The sequence below is a fragment of the Dermacentor silvarum genome, chromosome 9, assembly GCF_013339745.2.
Source record: "Dermacentor silvarum isolate Dsil-2018 chromosome 9, BIME_Dsil_1.4, whole genome shotgun sequence".
NCBI classification, from domain to species: Eukaryota; Metazoa; Arthropoda; class Arachnida; order Ixodida; family Ixodidae; genus Dermacentor; species Dermacentor silvarum.
Genome location: NC_051162.1, coordinates 163,812,711 through 163,831,290, shown reverse-complemented (window position 1 = coordinate 163,831,290; position 18,580 = coordinate 163,812,711). Strand labels below are relative to the sequence as shown.

Genomic DNA, 18,580 nt, shown 5'->3' with positions numbered 1-18,580 from the left:
TGGCATTAATCTTTTTCCATCAAACTTGCGTCGCTTGGTCGCTGGGTTGTCCACAGTCGAGTGGATATGAATCGTGCTTCTGTGCTGCGGGAGCAGGATTACAAACCAACCGGCGGACCAACTTGAGTCACTCGGTATGTGGCACTCTGTACCTATATGTCACCCTACAACGAACCTCTTTGTGGCCTACATAGGTCACTGGGGATGCGGGAGAGTGCATGTGGCACAGGGTACGTACCACTCTTCAATGAATGCCTACTCGACACCGACTTTGAGTTCAGTGACACTTTTGGCAGCAACTTGGGTCACTGGGTAGATGTATGCCAGTAGATGTATCCTGCTCATCAATGTCAAAAAAAGTTCGTTTAAATTTATTCGATGCTCGACAGGACCGACGTAATAAGAATGACGTAAAATTCACCGCTGAGACACCTGTATTTTCTACCACTGTGTCATGGACTACCGAAGCCGAGATACCAAAGTAGGCGGCAAAATCGTTATAGACATAGTCTCCAGACTATCCCCAAAGCTTCCGAAAAATACCAATCCCATTAAAATGCGTGGACCGCAAACAGAATCGTGGCACCTGATCTCACAGTACTCGACAGCGGGCGGAGCTCCGTCTAATCACTTGATCAGTCCCGTTCATTTGCTCTGCTGGCTGTCTTAAAATGATGCATATCTTTTACCGCTTTTACCGTCACGTGCGGCATGTATACAATGCGTCCCATGCCGCACTTCGGTTGTGTAATTTCCGGAGTCCCTCACTACGGCGTGCCTCATAATCATATCGTGGTTTTGGCACGTAAAACCCCATAATTAATTAATTCGGTTGTGTAATTGGTTCTACTTTCGTGCAATCGTGCATATGTTGCGCAGGCGGGGCACAGGTGGGGCGCAGCCTTGATGTGCGCCTGTGGGAGCACTACAATTCCATGGGAGGCCAAGCTAGCTCACACTTGTCACAGCACTGTCGTGATTCTGTGTGCGTCTCCATGTTTTCCAACATCACGATTTTGTATAGTCACCGGGGGCAGACGGAATAGGATATAGTATAAGCAGCTAGGATGGACAAACTACCAGAAGAAGGCGTCGCGCAGCCTTCGATTGCCTTGCACTCTAAGAATTTGAGCACTTCAAAAGCTGTTGATACGGGTATCTTTTTCACACCAGTCCCGTTCTCAGAGCATGTACAGAAGTACACGCTCTGAGGTGTATGTACTATTCCATGGATTTGGCATTAAAGTTTTAGTTGGAAGTCAGCGCTCTCTCTGTTGTTTTCTTTTCTGTGTGTTTTCGTTTGTCCCACTGTCATAGGCCCAAATGGGACCTTCAGCGTTTCCAGCGACCCAAACGACCAGCTGGGAGCCACTAGTGCACTGTAGAAATAACTGGCCAATATGCTGTTTTGTTGTCTTCTTGGCCCTTTGGCGTGCTTTTGTTCTCATGGTGGTTTTCGTGCCTGTGATGACAAGGCTGCCCCAAATCTGAGCCACCTTCGCACCCTATTTTGTTTAGCACAGCTGCGCAAACCTTGCGTTCAAGCCGCCACACCTTAGACCACAGCCGACTAGCTCTCCCAAGTCGTCTTTGAAACTTGTCCAAGTAGAAAATTGACCACTACAGTTGCTGAGGAAATAACGGCGCTCTTGTGGAAAACTTCAAGGCCTTGACTATTCGTTTCTGGCTAGATCAACGTGTTTATTCTGTGTCGCTGTGAAAGCGCTGGCCGATACTGTAGAGTCGGCGTTAGTGCTGAGTACGTAGTTGTGCCACTCGTTAATTGTAATAATTGCGCTTTCTGACTTTAACCTGTGTAGGCCAAGTCCACAACACATCCAAGCTTGAACGGTGTGAATGGCTCAGCTTGTAAATCAATACGTTTTCATCTAGTTGAGTTTTTCGTCTGCTTAAGTTGCTTGCACGACATCCAATAGCATTGAGATATAGTTTTAACGCACATATTCTAGTAACTGAGCAAAGTCGTTCTAGGGGCACTTGGTGAAGCAGCGCACGTCGTGTCTTCTTTTTTGTCCCTGTTGTTACCGCTGCTCTGTAGACCCTCTGAGATTCGGGTAACGTTCAAGCCAACTTTCTAATTCAGGGAAATCGTAACTTGTTCACCTTATTTTATCCTTGGTGAGTAGACTTCACCAGACATTGATGTATTTTCAGATATGACCAAAGTGGTGTAGTAATTATTTCTGTCGTAATTTGTTTGCTGAGCTAACAAAAACTGAGAACTTGCTTCAGCGTACTAAAATTATTATTATAGGCAATTCAATAGATTTTCAGTGCCTAAAAGAAATTTTTTAGATATCAAAACAGGGTACCATATATATTACACTTTGGGCGTTACAGGATATGGCATACTTTTCTAACGGTACCCTTTTTTTAATATAAAAGTGATGCTTTCGCCTCCGGGCCAAGTATTCAATAGTGGACACCGTATGCTCATGCGCCATTTTTATTTCTAATGTGCACCTGTCCGAAATGACTCAACCCACGTGTATACAATAATATAATTCCACGGACGGCCGTTCATTCAGCTAAAGCACTATCTACTTTCTGGAAAGCCAACATAAATCTTTATTTGCTTTCACCACTAATTTATATAACCAGCTGAACGCGAGCTTTCTATTCGAGGATATTTTGTCTCGACATACGAAAATATCTTTGACGTTTTAACCTAACTGCATTAAGTATAACTTGAACTGCGTTCTTAAAGCGCCCATAAGGGCAGTCTGGCCGCGAGTATGAAATTTAGCAAAGTTGGCGCATAATAAAGAGCTCTGTAAAACGGATAAGATGTTCAACAGATAGAACAACGTAAATTAGGGTGGAAACTAAAGTGCGACTCTAAAGTACCGGACTGGACAAGATAGATGAGTCAAACTCTCTAGTATCAGCTTTATGTGCTTTGAAATTGCGGCTCCGGCTTAGTTGAATTGAAAGCTTTCAAGCAAATCGCCGAAATGAACTTTGCTGCACAATATTCCAACAGTTTGTGAATTGTTAGCGTCTCCACGCTTTGTTTCCATATAATATTTCTATATATCTATTATGTGCATATTCGTCAAAAATCAAGACGCTTTCAGTGAACATGTGTTTTTTTTAAACGCTCCAATGCGGACCTGACCCGCATTTGCTTCTCTTGTAGTAAAAACCCGTTTCTTCATATTCTTGGTAACAATATCCATTCCTGTAATATATGTGCCATTTCAGGTACAGCTGAAAGAGCTGGAATTTGCACGGAGGAAAAATTCGCTATTGGAGAAGACGATCCGCACACATATAACGGACTTATAACCATGGCTCATGAACTTGGGCATTCGTAAGCACCCTGAAAAAAATCACTTACGTGCAAAAATTTCTGTCGCCGAAACTTTACAAGAGCATGACTATTCCTTTTGTCTAACTTAAGCTTAGGACACGTCAATTCTTACATTCATTAAGGGGCGGAACTTTGGTACGGCCTTTAGCTTATCAGGCGCACATATTTTCCTAGCTCATGAATACATTGATGATGTAACCAGTGCCTTCTGCTAGTGCTAACCTATGAAAAAAGGGAGCGTTAAGAGGAAGACAAGTACACATCGCATCTAATTTGACCTAAGAAGTACGTAAACCTCAGTTTCTTCAATGCACTGTGCTGATCGAGGCTCACGGGTAGTAAAGTGATGCAGACAGTAGGGCCAATCATGATGAACGTGAGGGCATTGATGTGGCGCATGCCTAACTCTGGTCTTCCATCGCAAGACAGATCACTAGCAATACAACGGTATAGTTCACTGCAGTATATTAGCTTCTGAGTATAGGCATCACGATTCTAGTAATTGGGGAGGGACCCCATATGTGGCACTTCACGGCGAATGACGGTGGCAGAGTTGGTATCATAATTTGCGACACTAATGATTACGTTTCAGGCAGTGAACTACTACGAGCGTCAGCGATCATCCTCAGGTTTTGCCGCGGGTGTCTCCGAAACAAGTCACTTAACAGCGCTTATATCATGCATACTGTCATTGTGTGGAAGTTTGTCACGGTTACTGCACCCAGCTTGTCTGGTGCGGAATCTCTCCCTTAACGATCAGCGTCGGTTAGAGTTACGTACACCCACCCACAACATCAACGGGATAGAACTTCACGTTCTCAGAGTCACTGTTGAATACATGCATAAACAACTGTCTAACCAGTTCACCATATTCAGTAACTCAAAAGCGGCCCTCCAAACTCTATCCTCAAGTCCTCAAGAACAAATGGTATCCGAAATCAGACAATATCACCAACGCGTTGTTGGAAAAGCGAAAAGAATATATTTCCAGTGGCTTTCGGGCTATTGCGATATCGTCAGCAATAGAGCCAATTAAGCAGTGTACGCCACCCAAGTAGTCCAGTGTGTCATTTTGAAGCAGTGCGGGAATGTCTACTTGCAATTTACTTGCAAGCAATTTAGAACATTGCGATTCACCAGAGTGTGCCACTTTGCTACTGTGCGTTTTAAATCATTGTTTGCGCCTTCCACTACCGCCGAGTCAATCTTGATACGTCGCAAGTTTACTGCGTCCGTTGTGGTAGAAGGTTGCTTTTGAGAACACCTACTATGATGGACAGTGCCTTGTGCAGCGGTTGTGATTATGGCACAACATATACTGTGCCTCTTTTAACTGTAAAATACAGACATTACGTGTCACATTAGGCTAGCTGGATGACAAATCGTTCATATAGGACAAAACACTCTAACCATGGCCTCTACCGTCATCGGCGCTGTGATCCGCAAGAGCACTGCAACAGTTTCTGAAGATGTCTGAGCTCCATCAACTCCATCAAAGCTTTCATTTGCGCGGTGAACACTGTTGACTTATTGATTGAATGTATGGGATCATTGCTTGTTTATCTATTCTTTGCCATTTTACTGTATTTTTCATCCCGTTTCCGCTTTTCTCACTTTAGGGTAGGAAACCAGTCGCAATCCGGTTCTCGAACTTGCCTTTTCATTTTGAGCGCCGCATCAGTTTCCGGGAGGAGCATCGGCGTCCTACGACATAGTGGTTGCTGTTGCCCATCACCTCTGCGGCTACGGCATAACCGCACGATCGAGCTCGTGCCACTGCTCGCGTGTTTGTCGTCGTCGTCTTCTTCCACAGCTGCTGATCATGCCAGCGTTCCCATATTGCCCCTCCCTCTGTGAAGGCGATGACGGCAATGGCCCACTGCAAGTCGGTGCGGTGATTTCGGCCTCCAATTCTTTGCCGCAATATCTTGCGAATTCAAAACACGTAAACAGCTGCGCTCAAATTTCGCCTTAGTGAGTATCGTAAACGTCAGACATTTTTTTTTTCTTTATCTCACTTTCTATTGATTACATCGGTAATTTAGCAGAGGTGGAGTTGTGTCGATGTGGGTACCTTGCACTCTCCAAACAATAATGAAAGTACCCTCGTTAATTGCATCGCGACTTAATTCTCGTACGACGTTGACGTCACTGCTATTAGCTTCTAATGTCGCTAGGCTTGCAAGCTTGTACATTACGGTTGTTTTGCCTGGCTCTAGAGTGCAACACCTTCTTGATGATGGCTGGCTCAGTTACAATTTCGGCGATTGCATTGGATAGGTTGTGGACGAGACCGGTGGAAAGTTGAGCCTTCACATCGCGAATAAGGTATTCTTTTCCTCGTTCATCGTGGCGTCGCCATAGCATAGAAGACTCAGCATTTGCTCCCCTAACATGGTGATTGATTCCTTCTGAAACGTTTAGTGTGTTTGCAGCGGGTACACAGGTCGTTTCTCGGATATAGCCCGATAACATCGCGGAGAGCATGGTCATGAATATACGTCATGTTAAAGCGGCTTCCTTGTTTCCGTACCAAACTTTTGCGGAGTCTCTGAGGATGAAGCGTTTCTTCACAACTCTTCATCCTAAAACCTACTGTACGCCGGGACGTTGTAGTAGTGCTCCAATTATTCGTCGATGTCTTCATAGATGGAGCAGCGTAATGTCGAAAGTGCTCATGGCTGTTCAGTACAACTGCAGCTGGCGTAGCCGCGCTGCTTATTGTGATTGTCATATTGATATTACCACTCCGTTTGGTGTCATTAATGGCTCCAAGTTAGGCTGTTCATAGAATTGCCAGCTATTTCTTCGCGTCTGTGGTGCTTTCTACTACGCCTACGGCACAGACGTTACATGGCATATAAACCTGAATCTTCGAGGGAGTTCGGACAATCAGGAGTTCCACCAGATGTCACGCAGCAAAAAACTCGGACTTCGAATATACTGCAAGTAGTTTATTGTGTGAAATTGTGCTCTCTCTGCTAAAATAATGCTTCCTGGCGATGAAAGCAACAAGTTCGCGGTCGTCGAAGCAAACGACCATGCTTCGGCTTGGCCACTTTTATGCACGGGTCATTGAATTCCCCATATGTGGTCGCGGTAGCGAGGTCACTGAATTCAAGAAAATGCTCCAAACACGAATGAGTGTGCTTCGAAGTTCGCACGAGGGGCCCATCTTTTATACGTAGTCACGACGTTCAGAACGCGGGCATCGTGTGCTATCCTGAGAACGTTGTCGCCTGACCGAAAAACGTGAGAGCAAAGTTGTACAGTGACAGTGGATTGTTGAGTACATGAATGAACATTACGCGATAATATTCGCATCTTAGAAATCAGACCTTCTTTCCACTGCAAGTTGTTTGTGGTTTTCTGTACCGTTTTATGATGTCTGGATAATCTGTCGTTTGCTTTCATATAATACTTTTTTTTCAGTCTGGGCTCCGATCATGACAGCTGTGACGGTGCAAAGGAGTGCCCTGCTAGATATGGAAACTTGATGACCAACATAGATAAAGGCATGCAAAATAAATCAAGGCTGTCGGAGTGCAGCCAACGACAAATACGTTCGTTAGTAAGGTAGGATAATACTTTTTGCAGTCAAACTACACCTACGACTATAATTCTAACAATGTCTGAGGTCAGATAGACAAATAAGTCTTACTTACTTAAGATAGTAAGTCAGTCACCTAGGTAAGTAAAGTCTTACTTGCAGGAAACAAAAAATTGTGCGCATGTATTATTATTTTAAAATGTCGAATAATTCATCAGCTAATGTACGATCCAAATCATCCTTCGATTCGAATGGAATTTTTTTTAAATACAAGTATTCTTCAAATTGTTTTTCAATATATCGTCTTCGTCATGTGTGTTTACTCGAACATAATTGCACCAACCATACGACAAATGCCACCCTTTGAGCATAGTAGGCATAAAATACAAGTTATTATGTGAAGCACTCTACACTGCTCAGTGAGTCATATTGGACCGGGTAAGCAACGATTATTCACTGACTCTCCGAAGAGGAGTTGGTATGCGAACAAACTACACAGTACTTATTCTTAATGATGCAATTGTGCTTTAATTAGGCTAGGCTTTATGCTTTCTAACGTACAATGGCTTTATAACGTATAATGATGTGTAAAAAATTTGATGAAATTTATATTACTAGGAGTCGAACAATGTTTTACAATAAAATTAAAAACAGCTCTTGATTATTTTAACCTTTTCAAAACGTATTTTTATTGGATTTGATTTCCTGCGCAGCGATACGGTTCGTTTTCTATTCCGTCTCAAAAACGGCTTTTTGCAGATAATTAAATCGCGTTCCAGACGACCTTCATACAACCCTGGCATGGCGGTTTTCTAAATTTTGAATGATTCCAGATAGCATAATCACATATCAAAATTCACATCATAAGAAGGTGGCAGCGCCTGAAGTAAATGTCTAAAAAATTGGCGGATCCACCGTCTGGAGTTGATTGGTTACGTTGTTGCGATTACCCGTGTTACTTCTCATTAGTGCGTAATTGGCAATATATTTTATACAGTACGTGGATTATTATGCTGAAAGCTTCATTTCCACTCCTTATCTTCATGGCATGCGTTAATAACTAAGCTCTAGGGCTCTAGGGGCACATCAGCAGACGCACGAAGGGGGCAATCTGGATGACAAATGCAATAAGCAATGACACCGCGACAGAGCGTACCTTTTGTACGCACAGCACCAGTGCTGAAACTCTGCAGCAACCTTCACTATCCCCCTAATCATGGCTGCAGCTTCAATGGAATCACAATCCATCAAGCGGTCGCGAACGACACGGAGTTGATAACTGAAAATGGGGTGCTCTCGCTTTACATATTTAAGGCGACATACTTCTTCTGTAATTTTGGCACATTCATTCTAGGGGACTGGCCAAGAATGGCACATGTGCAGGGCCGAGTCACATACGCAGTGCCGAAATGGCCTGATCGGGCACATACCCAGTGGATCATACTCAGCGTCCCAATTTGTCTGCTAGACAAAAGAGCAGCGAGCAACAAGTTCTCTCCTCATTCAGATACCTACTGACCCATGTCGTCTGATCGACAAGACACTGGCCAACACATAGAAGGCGGCATTATAAAAGTACACAATTTCAGTCATGTGAAAGCGGTAATTAGAAGCGCACCATTAACTGAGTGAAGTTGCTGCCGAATACGTACTAATCGCACTAAATACCTATCAATGGGGCGGACTACTGGTTGACGTATTAAACGTAAGGGTTGACGAGAACAAACACAAGACCGCAGTACTCGCACCTAGCCGCTGAGGAAGCCCCTGGCAAAGGTAGGACTGCTTCATCGGCATTGTTTGACGACATGGAGAAAGCGGGGTTTCAGGCCTGGTAAATTTTCTCTCTTATGCGGGGCTCTTTCCGAACTGTCCAATGCTTGGACCAAATGAGCGCTACGTTGGGCATTCATGCTTTTGTGGCACGCTAGCCTTATAGCTTTAGGAGTATGACAAGAAAGCGTCGCTCACCTGCGGAGGCCTCTCCGACCGAGGGGAAGGGGGGGGGGGGGGGGCTCTTTGGATGCTCAGTTTTTTAATCACAAGGAGGATATCGTTCTTTCCTACATCCAGTATAGTACGTTGTCATTGCTCGTCTCGCAACGGTTGTAGATAGAGGCAGCAGGACAACGAGAAAACTGCACTGCACTGCAGCAGGAAAAAAAAGAAAGAAAAGCGAGCAATGCAGTGAAAGTTTGTGCAGAACAAATGAAAAATTTGTAGGGAACAAAATCCTTAACTCGCTGTAAACCTTAGCTTTTACTTTTGCGAACGCATTACACACCACTACATCACGTTGTTTTCACCAAAACGCCATTACATCTGGCTCATACCACCTTCGTGACCCTGCTGGTTCATTCGATGCATTTCTAGTTACCGTATATACTCGTGCACTGGCAGCACCCGTGTAAAAGCCGCACCCTGAACATGGCAAAAATAAATTCCCCCAAAAAGTATAGTTAAAAATTACCCTTGTACAGCCGCACCCTTGGTTTCTGATAATGATGTCTGTGTTGTCTGTTGCACGCTGCGAGATTGTCGAAGATTTTCTTTTTAATCGGTGGCAAAACAAGGCAGCCGTGGCGATATTTCGGCGCCTCCAGGTAGCAAAAGCAGAGCCTCCGAGATTTAGCAGCTACCCATTTAACGCTGCCGTCGCTGGTCCTGGGACGTTACCATTTGTTCCAGCTGGAAGGTGACGCGCTAGAGGAATAGCCAAGAATAGCCAGAGCCAGTACAAGCGAGTATTCTAGTTCAATAAAGGCAAGTACCATCGAAAATATTTACAAAAAAGTGTATTTTTCCTGTGTAATGGCCGCGACCTCAATTTTCACCCCAGATCGCGGGAAAAAAAACCAGCGGCCATAACACGAGTATATACGATACACGAGAAATTCAGGGGCATCAGAAAGCGAGAACCCTAATTGAAATATAAAGTTTGATTGTTTCTGCATAATTTCTTTCTTTGAACGTAGTTCATGTGTCTTCATTTTTATTCAGTGCTAACGCGTAGCTTTTTCATTATGTATTTAAGCGACTTTCGGTTGACATCAGCTACGCCTATTGAATTATAAGTTATCAGGCTTTACGTGCCAAAACCACTATCTTATTATGAGGCACGCCGTATAGTGGGGGAATCCGGAAGAATTTGGACCACCTGGGGCTCTTTAACGTGCACTTGAATCTAAGTACACAAGTGTTTTCGCTTTCGCCCCCATCTAAATGCGGCCGCCATGCCATCAGCTACGCCTAAGTTCCAATTATGAAAATTACTGAGCGCTGGAGAGGTGGTCCAGCGTACAGCCCCTTTGTGACAAGGGGTAAAACGTACTTATTTGCGATGCAATTGAGAGTTCGATAGTTGACGCAGAAGAATATAGCGTCAGTATATTTCTGACATGAATAAGATGGCCACGCCAAGGCACTCTTGCATGGTGGGTGATATTTACTCAGAAAAACATAAAACAGAAGTACAGAACAGGTTGCTTAGTATCAAGACGTAGACATTTTAGTGAGCAAGAAATATTCACATTGCAGGAGGGAAAAAAGGATAAAAAGAAGAAATATTTGAAATAATTTAATAGTCCAACACGAAAAACAATGTCCTCTAAAGGCAAATATCACCGGTGAGAAACCACGCACAATATTTCGCCTAAAATTGCCCATTCCTCAACTTTCTCACGGTTTCAAGGGAATGTTCGCGTGTTCTTTGGTTGCTGTATCTGTGAAGTTCAAATGTCTCGACTATATACGAGCAAAGGGCGCATGGCGGCTTTTAACTTGTACAACGCAGGCTTTTGTGCACCACTCCTTCTTTTTCATAATGAAACCACAAAGATAAAAAATATATTTACATTGTCCAGAAATTTAGAATATTTCCCTTGGAAGATCTGTCAAACTTCACCGCAGTGCACCAGCGTAATTGAATGGGCGACATTTTCAGAGATTTAATTTCCGGAGGCTGCCAGGATTTGAACAACTTTTAGTTAGCGACTTTGACAGTGTACACCTGTTAATAACATGCGTATTTACGGAGTTTAGTCCTAACAATTTGCTTGATTATATCAGTGTCTTGGTCCAGACTAAAGCAGTGCTATAACGCAGCAGGGAAGTTAAAAATAAGTGCCTTAAAAACGCATGTTATTAAAAGGGCGCACTCTCTCGATGTTACTAAGTGAAAGTTGAAATTCGGGCGGCCTGATGATATATCACTTTTAAAAAGCTGCCTATTAATTTATGGTAGCGCGTTGCGGTGAAGTTGGACAAATGACCGCTGATGCAATGACCAAAATTCTTGTACGTGTCTGTATCTGTGCCTACTTCACTAAAGTGAATCAGTACAATAAGTGGTACTGCAATTTCTATGTCCACGAACGATACTCCCAGTCACTGGTACGCCTTTGAACAGCTTCAAACTTGTTTGAAGACCACATGTTTCCTCTAAGAGAAGTGCTACAGGTTATTTTCATATACTTTACAGAATACGCGTTAAATTAACTTCAAGACAGAAACATTTTGGAGACATAACAGCTATTGTTAAAGCGGAACAGTCGTCCCATTGAGTTTGTATATAGGCAAGAATCGCGATCCACTACTGTTTTCTGGATCCAGCATATAGGCGATCAAGGTAATAATTCTTAAAATCTAAATAATGAAAGAATGCTTCCTCGATACTTGACAATATCAAAAATGCATATTTCAAGGCTTTTGCAAAGAAACAGCCGCCTGCATTTCATTCATTTCAAAATATAGGTCAACTATGTTGAAACTTGGTACACATTATCATGCTATCAAAGACTCAAATATAAGTCTAAGAGGCAACTTTAATTTTTAATTGCTGATAATTCCATACTGTTTATCCAAAAGGTTTGCTACAACGGAAGCTAAGGGCTCAAAATTGGCTCTCCCTTGGCCGTCCTACATCCTTATATGTGTCACGCCATCCTATTCCAGTGATAACAAGAATCATCGTCATCATTTTTATGTCCTGTTCTTTTGTGTATTCATTAAAGTCCCCTTGTCACACAAGCTTCACTCCTGTGACAGGACGTTGAAAAATAAAACGCTGCAGCCAACCATCAAAACGTGAACTCATGCCCCTTCGGCAAACTTCGTTAATAGCGTGATGTTCTGCGCTAAGCACTGCGCTGTCGTACAGCTTTTACACTTGGTAAGTTATGCATTGTTCTGTAACACATACAAATTACGAGGAGTGGTATCTGCACAAGTATTTCAGAGGCCACGACAGAGAATGCTGTAGCAAACACTGACAATGCTCTGGGCACTGCTACAAAACGTGAATGATCGCGGTGTCCCCTGTCAATGTTTATGGGCATTGAAAAGAAAATCAGCCGATACAAAAAGAGAGAACAGTGGTCTGCTGATCATTTTATACAGTGCGAAAATGCTGTCGAAAAGGCGTAGCTCTATGATGTGTGGCTGCGCTGCGAATATAGTACATACATACACGGAAACGTCAGTCTCATTTTTGAAATAAAAAAGAACCAGAACAGAAACGAACATGACGCAGTATAGGGGAAGCATCATCGCGCAGTGCTGCCAAACCGGATGTGCGCGCCTGTCATTGGTGGTGACTGGATGGCGCGCACTATACCTTCAGTTATGCTTCAGCCACGCGCTACGCTGTTCGCGTTTCCTTTGACGCCGATAGTAAAATGATGACAACTGTTAGGGTGAACACCTCATTAATATCCAAGGTGGTATAACTTCATCATACTTTCTACTTCAGGGGGAAAATGTGCCGAATACGGCGCATAATGATATTACCGATAAAATTAATAATAGTTTGCTTTATTTTGTGCTAAACATCAAGTGCTACAGGCTCGTGAATACTAATAAGGTGTTCACCCTAACAGTGCTCACCACTGTACATCACTGTTGCTAGTATTGACGCCAACAAATATTAATATTCGTAATCTGACTTACAAATCTTGGTAAATAGAAACCAAGTGCATATTTTGTACATTAAGGACTTTTTACGCTGATTATTTATAGTAAAAATAGCAAACTTTACTTTCATTCGTGTTACTTGAGGTGTTTGTTATAAGTTTAACATAAATATGTTCCAAAGCTGTTGGATCCAATATTGCTGCTAAATGTACATTAATAACACCAGTGATCAACGTACAATTTTTTGTATCGCAGTATACGTTGCGACTATTACATCTCGAAATAAAATGTTAAAGCATAAACTCACCGAAATTACGCACAATCTTAGCGGTAACGATAGCGCGAACTTAAAGGTGTTATTGTCAGCTAAATAAACGTACCCTATCAGTTCTTGCTGCACGCTGGTTGGTAATAACTGAGAAAGGCAAAATCACTACGATAAACCTAAGCCTACTTGAGGCAAACGGTAAAATTGACATTCAAACGGGTTCTTCACTATTGACACACTGCGCCTTCATTTAGGCTTGTGCGCATATGCTTCGCGTCATAATTGGTATTGATAAAAAGAAGTTGTTTTCCGCTCCATTTTTGCAGGCGATTGCCACTATCGTGTGCAAACGTCAGCACAGTAGCCAATTACAGAAATGAAGGGTATCCTGGAGAAAACATTACTCACGATGAATTTTGTAGGTTGATGCACCCAGAAAAAGAAAACATACAGGCCTCCACAGTAAGTGAGATGTTATGTAGAGCATCACTGTTCCATAGTCGCGTATGTTCTGTGCACGCTCTCTTCATAAATGTTAGGCGATTCTTGTAAGGAATCTTGTTTCTATGTGTTCTTAAATCTGGTGTAGTTATCTTGTGGTCTGTTGAAAGCAGTTGTCAATTTCAAACTTCAAATTTAACCACGGCTACGTTCAATAAAACTATAGATTTAGCAGCTCATTCATAACAGATGCACGAAATAAATGTTAGATGCTTGCTTGAAATGCCTAAATATCGGTTTGAGATATGGTTATATGGTGTTTGTTCAGTGAGCGGCAGACAAATTAATTCTGACATAGTAACAATATTATTACAATCATAACATCATATAGCCAGTGAACTGGAATTGACATATATATACTGCCAAACTAAGCATGTGTTTCTTGAGAGTGGGTCCGCAGGAGAAAGTGCATAGCGGGTTCCACAGAGGAAAGAAAACGGGAGAAGAGCGCATAGTTGTAAAATAGAAACCCAAAGGAACAATTAAGGTTAACATGGCCCTATTATATTTAAGCGTGAACAGAAAAAATAATTGGGATCAAATCCATGATCTGAAGGTGGTTGGCCAGCGACGGTATTGTATCACCTGTTCCGTAGACAAATGTGAGGTAGCCTTGAACAATTAAGCAATGCAATGCACGAACTGATTGGCAGCATGACAATTAAATTCACTGTAACAACACGCCTGAGCGCGACGCCGTTATGGCGATTGATGTTTCTGTTACCATCGCCCCTCATCGTGTTCACGCTGCTGTTCGGGTGTCCTAATTATGCGTGGCCTTCCCATAGCGTTATCACAACACAAATAAAATCAGTTGCTAGGCGGGTTCTTGTTTTACATATGAAAGTGTAGTTACGTCACTCCCTGCTTCGTACTCTACAGTTGCCGCTTCTCCACACCTGCAGCTTCTGCAACAGTAATCTTTGTCGGGAAACGCATGCGGGGAATGCTACGTACTTCTAATTGTTCGAACACACCTTATGATTTTTCATGTGATTTTGCAACTTGTTTTTGTTATTTTTTAACTGATACGAATACTCGGTGTGTGTTGTGTGTTGCATGCGTCATTCCAGTGGAGATAGTCACTTTTAGCTTCAATTCGTGCAATGGTTTTCTGTCGACAGTTCTGTCGACGGAGACAAAGCCTTCCTGGGATCCGTGTCACATACAGCTTTGCTGCAAAAGCTTTAAAGTTTTTGCAAAGCCCAATAGGAAGCCCGTAATCCACAATACGTAAGAACTAGATGGATGAGAAACCATATTCCCACTTTCGATCGTATTTTTCACTGCATATTTTGTCAAGAATTGAGAACCAGTTTGGAAAGCTGGATCCCTGAGAGCTAGTGGGGTTTTTACGAATGAGAGACATTTGTTAACATCACGTATTTATGTACTATATTACCCATTTTTCCATCTCTTGAACAGGCGAATGTGCAGGAATGTGGCATAGAGTGCTGCTGGAATGAGACATTAAGCATAGAAAGTCGGGGCAGCTCTGGTAGTTCCAAGACTGAACTTCCAGAATATCCAGAGGCTACAAATGAAGGTAGTAACGAATACAGCTACGACGAACCATTTCTACTTTGTGCACCGCACAGCATGCTGGACGGAATGCGATGCAGCGAGAATAAGGTATATTGCAGCGTGTGTAATTCCTGTCCTGTTGTCCATTTTTATGCAGCGGTATCTTGGCATATATGCGGTGCACTTTACTGCTGTAAATCAACAAATACATGATTACATTGCCAAATTATATGTACGCTTGTAATTACCTCTTACTTAGTGCTTAAAGTCAGGGGGGGGGGGGCGGGGGGCGGCCCGGGCCCCTCTCCGTTTTTTAAGGAGAAGGAGGAGCTTGGCCCCTCCTAGGCAGGTCAACTGCATCCCTGCGGCACCCAATCGACAAGCGCTGGAGGCGATTTAATTTGTTTCCAGTAGTGTCTTGTGCGGGGCAATTCTAACTCTCCAATTTTTTATGAATAATTTCATCGCGATTAATCGGTTCATATGGCATGAGCAAAAACAGGAAAGCCAGTGTTTTCACATTGCTGCGTGCATTTACCCGAGGCATTTCACACGACAGTCCCCACCCTTGTTCAACTAAGATTCTTGGCACAGCATTCGGTTTCATGAGCCACCTGAGCTTGAAGCTACGCTGAGCGTGAAGATTCGCCTTGTTTTCTTTAGGTTTCGAGTTAATTTTCATTTGTCTAGTTCTGCATTATGAATGCTGCGTTGTACGAAACACGCATGCATTTTGCCCATATTTGTAAGTACGTAGGTGTGAAACCATAAAGTATATTGCTGTAGTGCCTGAGGTTGTCAGTGAAGCAAGGCAACTCGTGTTCTGTGTTAATCATGCTTCAATCGTGTCACGTTAATCATGCTAATCATGTTCATCATGCCACGTTCATCATCATCATCATCATCATCATCATCAGCCTATATTTATGTCCACTGCAGGACGAAGGCCTCTCCCTGCGATCTCCAATTACCCCTGTCTTGCGCTAGCGTATTCCAACTTGCGCCTGCGAATTTCCTAACCTAAGCATGAGTAACCACGTTACTCATGCTTTAACATTTCTTCGCCGTATTGCAATTGTCCTGGCCGTTTTAGCCACACCACAATAGCCATAGATACGTACGATTGCGTAACACTCAGTCGCTGATGACGTCATCGATGTTTCTCTCGTTTACGCTCGTCCACTACCTATGTAAAAAACAACAAATGTCATGTCGTAAGTTCGCGTCAAACGGCCGGGGTAGAAATCATGCCATTGCCACCATCCGACCGTATTTGAAGTGGTCGTCATCGTGCTAGCTTCGTCACAGACGTACGCTTACGACGCACACACATACACAAACAAACACAACCAATCTACACAAACACATTGGCCCACCTGGTCGAGCTTTGCGGAACGTTAAAGCAATGCTATAACAGTGCTTTAATTAATTTATGCGCCAACTAAGGCTCTGAATTATAAATAAAATGCTTAGCGCCTGGTTGAGCAATTGGTTGTCAAGCCGTAGGTTGCACACCAGCCAGATGCGCTTAAATGGTCGGCTATTTGTCTTACGTTAACGCATGTAGTTTTTCCGCAATATTTTCGTTGCAAGGCAACTATTTTTTATTTAAATTTATAGGATTGACTATTTTGGGGTTTTGTAACCAAATCTCTAACTTTACAATTCTGAGCCTTCAGCGGCACCTTAGGCTTACTGCAAAACTGTCTTTCAAGCCTGTGCCAGATGCTGCGGCTCTTGGAATGGGGTTTCTTCACGACAACGGCCAAGGCGTACACACCTGGTGCCGGGCTTTCTGGTGATCAGCCTGGCCGGCCCCGTGCCAAGGCCTGCCATTGAACTACGGTTGGCTGAAGTACGCCACTTTTCAAAACTAGGATAGCTGGGACATGTAATTTTTGATGGTGGCACTTGGCGTGCGCGCCAGCCCCCAATAATGATTTCAAAAGAATTTAACAACCGCGTTCTTAGCATGCACTTCGAAATGTAACACTGACATGCATAATCTTCGTTACTTCACTGCTAGCGTGCGATCGTTCAAGACGCGCTAACGTTCACAATTCCTAAACCACAGCCATTACACGGATTCTCGATGCGCGTTCGCGCACCGCCTTGCTTTGCCGGTATAGATGACGCTTTCGCACAGTGTTGGTCACGTGACAGACGGTAAATTGGGTGCAAAGGATGGAAACAAAAAAGACAATGGGGTTTACAAATAAGAAAAAAAAATCAGCAGGGAAACTCTGTAGAATAACACAAATGACATTGTCTTCCTATTTGAGGACACGAGTTGGGTGCTCAAGGACAAAGACATACAGGAGCAATTATTCGCAACAGGGTGATCTTTGTGTCGCAGCAAAAATCCGGGACAACTCAACACATCCTTTTGGAATGAGAAGGTTGTCACCCAGTGTGCCACCCGTAGGTAACGTCCACCTTCCAGAAGCACAGGGATTCAAAGCGGATAGAAGCATTAATCGTGGTCAGCAGTCGAGACAAGCAATACACAGTTTAATGTATTGGATAACAAACAGCGGCAAAGATATCTATAGGACCGGAATCGTTACAGGCATTAGTTTACTGTAACAGGTAGACAGAGGTGCCAAGGAAGACAGCAAGCATTAGGACAAGATAGACAAAGAGGCTAGACTAATAAGCATGTATAGCTTACATCATTATCTCAAGCTACAGTGCTTAACGTCATGGGGTACCCATGGGGGGGGGGGGGGGGGTGCACAGCCTTGAAGGAGTGGAGTTCGCAAGCAAGGGGCTCGGCCCGTCGCTGGTAAACTCCGCGGCTAGAATACGTAAATTGCAATATGGGCCATCAGGTACTTAGTCACGAAAGCGTAATTATTGATATCAAATGCGAAGCATTTCTTGGCGAACGTTTGCTAATTTAACAGTATCTATCTTTCTCCCTGTCTATCTATCTATCCATCGAGCCGCCTACGTCTTTGTGCTCTCATGGTCGCTTCGTTAACTTGGTATGTGCCAAAATTGGCATACTATGACAAGAGTATATGACGAACATAAATGATATGTCGTGACATGCGTGTCCTGTAGGTCATGAAACAGCCGCCTCCGTCGTGGTGCTCTAATGGTCGTTTCGTTAACATGGTAGGTACCAACATTGGCATGGTCTGACCAGGCGCGGATCCAGGGGGGATGTCCGGATGTCCTGACCCCCCCCCCCCCTCAGATTTCTGCATCGCCCCCTCGCTGACAGGGGGATTGCCCTGTCGCAAAAAATATGGCCACCAGCATTCTTCAAAAGTATTTTTCGCGAGTACCAGTGGTATCAGCCATGTAGAAGTAAAGCTAGCTCGCTCACAAGCTTAGTTGTATTCCGTAGGAGTGTGGTGTCGCGAAGTTGCCGTAGTTATTTTTTCTCATGAACACCTTGGACCTCCTGGTGCCTGCCGTGCCTTACACGTCCCGTCGGTGGCGTCGAATGAACGAGGGGACGTCCCTTTTGCCAAACACGCCGAGG

General features: G+C 43.6%; 1 long non-coding RNA gene across 1 annotated transcript; it reads left to right on the top strand.

The window, feature by feature from the left end:
* The first annotated feature begins 3,187 nt into the window (after positions 1-3,187).
* LOC125940248 (uncharacterized) lies at positions 3,188-15,126 on the top strand. Its single transcript, XR_007463476.1, has 4 exons — positions 3,188-3,334; positions 6,767-6,910; positions 13,389-13,524; positions 14,989-15,126. It is a non-coding gene; the product is annotated as an uncharacterized LOC125940248 (long non-coding RNA).
* Positions 15,127-18,580: the final 3,454 nt, after the last annotated feature.